Genomic DNA, 9,271 nt, shown 5'->3' on the forward strand with positions numbered 1-9,271 from the left:
CTGGTGGTTTATCTGTTTTGCTGACTCCCTGAAGGGAGAGGGTATGCTGGTAGCGAGATCGAAGAAGAATATCCTCAGGGAGGGAAACAAGTATAGAAATTGGGATATGTCTAGAGGGTTTCATTTGGGAGAGTTTCCTCTTTATCTAGGAAACAACCCTATATTTTGAGAATAATTATTTACATATTTCAACACATTTTAGCAAAGTCTGATGCACCTAAAACCTTTTTTACTTATTTATTTTAGTGAGTGATTATATTCAAGTCACCATTCTGATTTCACTTTAACTGTTACTTGCACAGAAAAGACTCCCTTACGCCCGGAAGATGAGACTCTTCAATCATCTTAATACCTTCCACTTGCTACAGTTTTTAATCTGTGTTGATGATTATATAATTAACCCATAAGCCTAGTTTGCTGACTACTGGTTCTCCAGCCCTTGATGAAATGACTGATCCATAGCAAAAGTTCATTACATGTATGCAAGATAAAGTAGGGCCCCCGAGGGGGGATCAGAGTGGTGGAAAGGAGCCTGACATGGGAGGAAGAGGAGAAGATGGGCGTAACCTTCTTCCTAAATACATTAAAGGAAGGCGACTCTTGAAGAAGGACAACGCCTGGGCACCTAATACACTTTTTGTTCTTCATGAAGTTTTAGTATGTTGTAAGTGAGTGCTATCTGACCTAAATTTTGTATCTTTTTCCAAATGAGAGCTCAGGAAATTAATTTTTTTTCAGGGTGCATACAACTTATATTCAAGTAATTAATTCTTAAGTCTAAAAGGACTGTTAGATTTGTAAAACATAGTTCTCTTGTGCCTTACTCCTTTCATTAACATCTTGTTTTACTTAATAATTTGCCACTTTAATAACTTAAAATATGTATTGTACTTAACCATAATAAAGTGATCCAAATGAGATATGAACATAAAATGGTAATACCCCACAAAATACTGTGCACGTAAGCTATTTTTAAATTACTTTATACTTGAGAACTTCAATAAGTACCTTCCTTGCTCATCCCCAGTGCAGAGGTAGCGAACAAATTGAGGGAAAAAAATCTATTCTTATTAATTACACTTTATCTCTGTACCTGCCCAAAATTGTGTTACAACACAGTTACTGAATAAAAGTGTCCTAAATAAATAAATTAATTAAAGAGTGGATCCCTCCACTTTCTTAGAATAAAGTGAACTTGAGAAGCTTTATTTTAATATTAATGTGTCAAGGAAGAAACCTCTTACAGCTTGAAACTAACTGTAATGTCATGGGTCATAGTATTTTCAGAATTAATAAGGCTGTCATTTGTCCCATTGCCTGAACAACTATATTGATGGATTACCTTGACTATACGCATGGTAGAGATAAAGAAATGAAAAGAATGAGAAAGGTTGATCCCAGTTGTGTAACATCTGATCTTTATTATACAACATGGGGGATCCCTTTTGCCAGAAAAATAATTTTTAAAATCACAAGTTTAAGTGCAAGCCCTTATGTAGGGCCCCACAAGACAGGGGTTGAAGCATAAAGCTCATGAACCTCAGGCCAAATCTGCTTCCGGACCTTACACTATAGAAATATCCACTCTTGGGTCTTCCGATCATTGCGGAACCCAAACCATAGTTGTTACTAATAGCCTTCAACGGTGACTCTGCAGGATTTGAAAGCTGAATGGCATCATGAAAGTATTTAAATGTGTTTTTAGCAGAAATTATATGATAATAAAAATACTTCCTCAATTATTAGCATGACTAGATGACTTCCTGAGCATATATGGCAAGTTTGATCCCCAAACTACAAGGATTCACAGGTTAACAGCTACAATCCATTTAGCCCCACTTAACTGACCATTTTCTGTAGAAGTTAAAGTGGGAATAGAAAAATCCTGCCCAATTTCACACTGTACGCACAGTGATTTTATACCTGGCAACTTTTTAGTCACACCCTGGCTTCCTATCTACCTTCTAGGAATGTCTGTTTTTATTCTCTATGTCAAGAACATAGACATACTATCTCTACTAGCCTGTGCAATGCAAAGAGACTAGAATCTTCCAGCTTTGCTCATACTGTCCCACCTTTTGGGGAAAAAAAAAAAATTGAGAATAAAAGTTGGTAAATGCATAGATGCAGCCTCCCTCTGTTGAAATGACAGGGTCGTGATCCTGGCCTAGAAGTTATCTGCAAGCATGAGCAGCTGATAATTAAACAAGAAAGGTGATTAGAAAGTGTGAGCTCAATAAACTATGCCCTTTTTACTTTTTCATTTTCATTATTCCATATGATCAAAATGATGGGTTCATTCTACCTTAAGGCAAATTATAAAAGCACACTTCTTTAATAAAATACAAACCCAACACTCCCATTACTTCTGACAAAAGTTATATACATGAAATAACACTTTTTTTAATCCCATGGTTACGAAAGAAAGTTAGTGAGCCTAAAACTGTAGTCGTGAATATGGACATTATTCATCTAAAAAGATATTAAGGTTCACATATTTCTATGTCACATGGAAAGACCAAGACACTCAAGTTAATGGATATATCTGTAATCTTTTCTTCATTAACACACAAAAAAAATATCCTGCCAAACTAGTATGCTCTCTAGTATAGCATCCTGGATTCTCTGTAGAAGTGAAATGGATTGGTTTCATATTTTTTATTTTATCTTATTATGACTGTTTATTAATTCATGTGTTTACTGAGCTTGTCACTGGACTATAAATTACTGTGTAAACCAATTAATTATCTTCTGAAAACTAGCTGGTATAGTCTCCATGTGCTGCCTTTTGATAATAACAGAAGACTAGTTTCTCCACTAATGTCTTGGAAATTTGAGTGAAAATGGTGAACTGATAACTCTTTGGGTTTTAATTTATTTATAAGAAGCTTTATTTTCAGAACAAAATTGAAGATCTTCATACTAAAATCCAATATAAGTTCAAATTCTCAAAAATATCACCTATAATTTATTTCCTTTGTGAGATTAAATGACTCCTGAATCGGTCTCTGTAATGCTTTATATCTCAAACTGTTTAACATTTTAAATTTGTGTTTGGAACATAATGGTTGAAGTCATAACATTTTCCAAATTGTTTTATAAAACCTTTTTTAAAGAATACCAGTAGGTAGGCACCCCATAAAGAACCCATGATCTAAATAGCTTTTGATGTGCCTGATTATACACCTCTCCTAGAAATTCACAAACAACAATGACATATCGAAGGCTTTAAGAAGTCAAGGGATAGAATATACTAGACTGAAGAAAACTGTTCTCCAAATTTACTTGAAGAAAAATATAATTTATGTGGCTTCTTAATAACATTTTGCAGAACTATTCCAGGACCATCAGCTTAGGAAGTTCGGAATCAGTAATTGCAAGGAGACCAGAATGATATACGCCATCAGGTACCTTTAGAAAGCTCTAAAAACCATCCTTCGACGAACTCAGCAGCACTCAGGTAATGTATCTCATTAGCATAAATTCTTATTCATTTATATATACATGTCTGAGATTTGGGACAGTGTAAAAGGCTGTCAAATATGAAAGCTGTGCAGGTTCCATTTATTATAAAAGCTACCTCTTTAGATTTAGACATTGATTTGCAGAATATCTAAGTATTTTAGAAGTTATCTAGACAAGTAGTTCTCCATCACGAAAGCAAACCTCTGGAGAGGGTGGTAAAAATCCAGATTCTCAGGCCTCAGTCCTGGAGAGTCTGATAGAATAAGCTTAGAATAGCACTCTTATTTGTAGCTTAAAATTTCCTTCAGAAATTCTCTTCTGAATCAAATTTGGGAAGTACTGATCTAGGCCAAACTTTCCAAGGATCCCATCTACAATGTTTCGATAAATAGTGACTTCTAAACCTAAACACTTCCAAGATGGTTTGTGTCATTGTTAAAATTTTTCTTTTGCTTGAATCTAAAATATAATTAAAAGCTAGTACTTGCTGTTTGTTTATTAAGTGCCATAGACTATATTAAGCACCTCTATGAATTATCCTATTTAGTTGTCATAATAATGCTGTGAGATATATGCTATTATTATCTGCTTCTATTGATGAGGAAAACAAACTTTATAGAAGTTAGATAATATCTTTAGGAATCAAATTTTCAGTTCAAACATTTTTTAAGAAATCATGATTATTTTTCTTGTAGTAAATCAAACACAAACAAAATGGCACAGACCCTGTACACCAACCTTGTATGAAAATGTGATTGATATTTTTACCTATTTGAAAATTTCTATCCATGTGAAGAACTTGGCCAGATATTTTTTGATTCACATACAGAACAATATTTATTATTCAACCCATGAATTACATTAAAGATTCTTGAAGTTTTTAAACCTAGAAATGTTTGATGAATATCAAAATAGTCACTACTGCCACATATTTAATGTTCCCAGAAGTTTGTTAAGGGAGACACCTATTTCTAGTCTATCACAGAAGTTATACTAATCATGTATTTTAGAAAAAAAAATAGATGCTTGAAAAGTGCTTTCACTGTTAACACTTGCAGACTTCATATGTCACTCAGTGACATTTGGTTTTCTGAGAACTTACAAAGAAATTATGTGTTACAGAGGAATATCATTACCTGTCAGATCTTATTTCTAGCTTTGTTGATAAAGAGAGGCAACACTATACAGTCCACTTTTTAGAAAGATAAGTTTATGTGAGGCTAATTTAGTCTTTTAATAAGATTTTTTTATCTTTTCACTTCTATCTACATAATTACAATAAATCAAGGTTAAGTTTTTCAAAGAAGACTCTTTATACTTAATAAAAATGATTAAGTAAATATACTAAATTTATGAATTGAGTCAGCTGAAAGCTTAAAACCATCATGAGGCACTACACCGTTTTTTCCCTTTTAGTCAAATCTCCTTGCTAGGTTTTATTTGGGACTCTTCTGCTTGACAAACCTAGTTTTAACTAAAAGTTTAAAAGGATTTTAAGCTTGATGCTTTCTAAGTTCTCTCCCATCTTGAAATACTATGATACTTGCTACAGTGCACATCAAGAACATATGGTTAGTTGGCTCACCTGTCCAGAGAACTGGGGATTGAAATTCTGTGTTTCCTGTTTAGCTACTTTCTGTTTCACAGACAAAGGCTGCTTCCATACTCCCAACTTATGTTTCTGCCAATGCATGGGATAATGTGCAAGATTATAAACAACTCTGGAAAAACTCATCTCCCCTACCTGGATAAGCAACACAAACTCAGCCCCATTCCTGATGATGATAAAAATAATCTTTGCATAAAAAGTTAGCATAACACCATTAATATAGTTACTGCCATTTATTTTGAAAGAAACAGACCTCGGAGGAGGCAACATGTGGACAGTGTCGTTCTATAGTGTCTGCTCTCTAAGACACATCAATTCACTACTTTTTGCTTGTTTGTTTGTTTTGTTGTTGTTGTTTGTTTAGCAAGGCTGAGATCCATGAAGAGAAAGAGAAATGAGAGTCAAAGCAGGACTGCTCTGTTCATGCAGGAGAATCCTTCATTTTTAGTGGAAAAGATTCTGACATATAACAGATACTGCGACACTAATATTTTCATTTGTAGTTAGATTTAGGGGCAATTATGCAGCCATGGTTTCATGCTGTCTGTACTCGGTAGCATGGCATAAAGAACATCACTCATTTAACTACTCAGTAGAGTCAGTCATATGTTGATTACCAACTTGAAGGAGACTCCCAGCTACATGCTGTATAAAGTCATGAGCCTTAATGTAGTCCAGATTAGAAAGTCAACATGGAACCCTTCTGCCTGAACTACACAGAATCAAAGAGGTCCTGAAGGACAAAAGTATTTCCAATGACACTAGGAAAGACACATGTTGTTAGCTAAGTGACCACTCTATGGACTGATAAAAATGGAACACATGGTTTCTTACCAAAATGAAGGGTTCAAAAGCAATTGTGATTTCTAGAGTAAAACCTAGGTTTCTTCACAACAAAAGAATACAGCTTGCTTTATCTCAAATTATACTATGGAGCATTTCCCGAATAAAAGGAACATAATATTTTAAGAGTATGTCTTAAAATGTATCAAATGCAAATTTAGGACAAAATAAACATCATTTTGGTAAAGGTTCAACAATGATCAATGAATCATGACAATGAATCATAAATTATAGTCAACTAAATTGAATGGGTATTGATGATGTGGGGCATGGTGATGTAAAACGAGAAAAGTAGAAGAAATAGAATATATCTAGGCTAAAATACACCTCAGAAAAAGAAAATGGACCAATGGACAGCTATTGGCTTATGTAGGCCTTTTGTTTAAAAGGCAGAGTTGGGGGAGGGAACTACCAAAACTGCCTAGGGAATTACTACAGCTAATAAACAAAGCATGCGGCAAACAGGAGGAAAATGAGATCCTACTTGCATACCAAGCTTAGGAAGCAAAGACATTGGCCATATCAACTTAAGTGTGCATCGTACATGATACAACATTATGGCATAGATGCCTTTGATCTAACAGTAGACATTTTTTGGGAGAGACAGTAGATAGCAACAGATATTTTGAGAATTTCTGGAAAAGAGAGGTAGGCTTTTTAATTGATCCTCATTACATGTTATTTACATATGCTAATAAGATTGTACATTGAGGAGCCTCCATGGCTCAGTCGGTTAAGTGTCTGCCTTTGGCTCAGGTCATGCTCCCAGGGTCCTCAGATTGAGCCCAATATGAGGTTCCTTGTTCAGTGGGGAGACTGCTTCTCCTTCTTTCTCTGCCCCTCTCCCCACTTGTGTTCTCTCCCACTCTCTCACTATCTCTCTCAAATAAAAAAAAAAATCTTAAAAAAAAGTATGTATATACACATGTGCACACACACATGTACATATATGTGCGTGTGTGTTTTCTTATGCTAAAGTGAGAATCTCTGGCTTTCTCTAAATGACTCTCCTGAGACAGAAGTAGGAAATACCACATATAATCAATATATTTATTGATGCATTTCTAATATGGTTGGTCAAATGCATACTGATATTTAGCCCAGAGCAGAATGACAAAATGGCCACAACTATTTTCAAGACAATTATAAGACTGAAAAAAAAAAAAAAAAAGCAATTACAGAATCTCTGCTCTAAAACTGTTTTTTTGTGTGTGTTTTTTTTTTTTTTTTTGTTTTTAGTAAAAAGAACTAACAAAACCAAACAATTCAGCTCATACCAAATCTGATTCATTTGATTCCTGGTGAGTTCAGACCTGCTGGCTGCTATTTCAAGCCTCATTTCTTTTTGACCTCAAATAATAAACTTGAAGCCAGCCAGTTTCTATTCAGCCTTGTTGCATTGTCTGCCAGTTTATAAGGCTTTATGTTTGCATCAAAAATGTTATAGGAGAAAAACCAAAGGAAGTCACAAATCTGGGCAATTTTCCCTGTTTTACACAGATTTTTAAAATGTTGCAGAAGTTGCCAGGCACTGGACATACTTGATAGCAGAAAATAACCCAAACACTGAAAAATCTCTATCACTATTTTGTTAACTCCTTACAACAAGAAATTGTTGTATTGGTTTTTCTTCTTTCCTTATTTCCCAGCTTCCTTGCTTCATCCCTCTTCTCCTCCCTTTCTTCTCCCTTCACTCCTGTCTATCCATTCAGCACTTCCTCTACTTCCTTCTTTGTGCCAAGCTCTCTTAACCTTCTCACAGTCTATGGACTCTGAAAAACAACCTGAGGGTTTTGAAGGGGCGGGGGACAGGAGGTTGGGGGAGCCAGGTGGTGGGTATTAAGGAGGACACATATTGCATGGAGCACTGGGTGTGGTGCAAAAACAATGAATACTGTTACACTGAAAAGAAATAACAAACAAACAAACAAACAAACAAAAAAACCTTCTCACAGTCTAACAGAAAAAGAGACCCCTAAATCAATACTGGCCAATAACATACCCAAATCTGGGTCTTTCCACAGTGTAGCAGCTATCATTGGCACAACTGGCTCCTTACTTTGACAAAGTGGGCTGCTTCTTAGCAGCATGATCGTGGGGTCAGAGGGCATCCCAACGCCCTGCTTGTCTTTAGATTCCCCAATCCAACTGCTTGTTGTGAGAGCACCTTGCTGTCTGCAGAAGAATGATACCATTAGAGCCATTCCTATTTGGCCACCAAGGCTCACAGCAGGAATTATCTCATGCATTCCTTTCTACAACCTGCTATCCCACTGTAGTATTCAGGTGTAGTTGAACTTTCTCCCCACACCTGCTCTTACGTCTAACTAGCATTTCTATCCCAGTGCTCTATTGTCTGGTGAGCAAGCTATCTCCCCTTTAGTCTGTGAGAACCTTCAGGCAGGGACTTTGCTTCCATTTCAGTTTCCCAACACCTAACAAAATACTGTGTACACAGTGAGTGTTTAGGAAATCCTTGGTAAATGGATTCTTTAGAAAACATACTCCCCCTAAAAAAAAAAAAGCAAAAAACAAAACAAACAAGCAAACAAAACAAACAAAAAAGGAAACATACTCCCCTGTTAACAATCCCTGACAAAATAGTCAACAAATATTTACTGAGCCTGTAGTATATTCTAAGAAGTAGGCACAGGTATACTGCAGAAACAAAGTTGCCTGTTCTAAAGGACAGGTTCTCAAGAGAGGATATAAATAGCGAAAAGCAAATAAATTATTATAATGGCAATCAAAATAAAAAATAATTAAATAAAGGTTGACTGGTGAGGGCTGTTGTAGAACATGAAAGCTTCTCTGAGGTGGTGACATTTAAGCTGAGACCTGAAGGGTGAGAGGAGCTAGTCAAGTGAGCAGAAAGGAGAGAATGATCATGACAGAAGGGAAAGTTGGTGTAAGGTAAGTAAGACTTTGAAGTGTTCCAGGCATAGAAAGAAGGCTATTGTGCCTGAAGCACTGCAAATTATGGAATAGTAAGAGATGAGATTTACAATATAGGCAGTACCAAATTACACAGGGTTCCTAAATCAAAGCTCGGAGCTGGTGTTCTATTTTATAAGCAAGGGGAAGTCTTTGTAAAGTTTTAAGCAGAAGAGTGATGTAAGCCATTACTTGATTTAAATAGATGATGCCTTCATCAGTGATACAGAAAAATAGTTTGCAGTAATGAGAGGAATCAGGGAAAACAATTAGACAAGAATGAAATTAAGCACATTTTTTTTTAGCTTCTATACCCTCTTACACCTGTCAGTCAGGAAGTCAGCAACCATTTGGGATGGACACTAGTCATGGGGCCATAATATCTGAATAGATGCTGAGTAGTTGGTTAACCTTGTAGCA

The 9,271-nt window shown here is 35.7% G+C and overlaps 1 pseudogene across 1 annotated transcript in view; it reads right to left on the reverse strand.

Moving 5' to 3' along the window:
• Nucleotides 1–8,028, reverse strand: part of LOC308353344 (coiled-coil domain-containing protein 43-like) — a 33,906-nt pseudogene extending 25,878 nt beyond the window's left edge. Inside the window, exon 1 of the transcript in view lies at nucleotides 7,920–8,028. The product of the transcript in view is annotated as a coiled-coil domain-containing protein 43-like (transcript). The remainder of the gene's footprint in view (nucleotides 1–7,919) is intronic.
• Between the last annotated feature and the right edge of the window lie 1,243 nt (nucleotides 8,029–9,271).

Source organism: Martes martes, assembly GCF_963455335.1.
Source record: "Martes martes genome assembly, chromosome: 12".
In the NCBI taxonomy this organism is placed as follows: Eukaryota; Metazoa; Chordata; class Mammalia; order Carnivora; family Mustelidae; genus Martes; species Martes martes.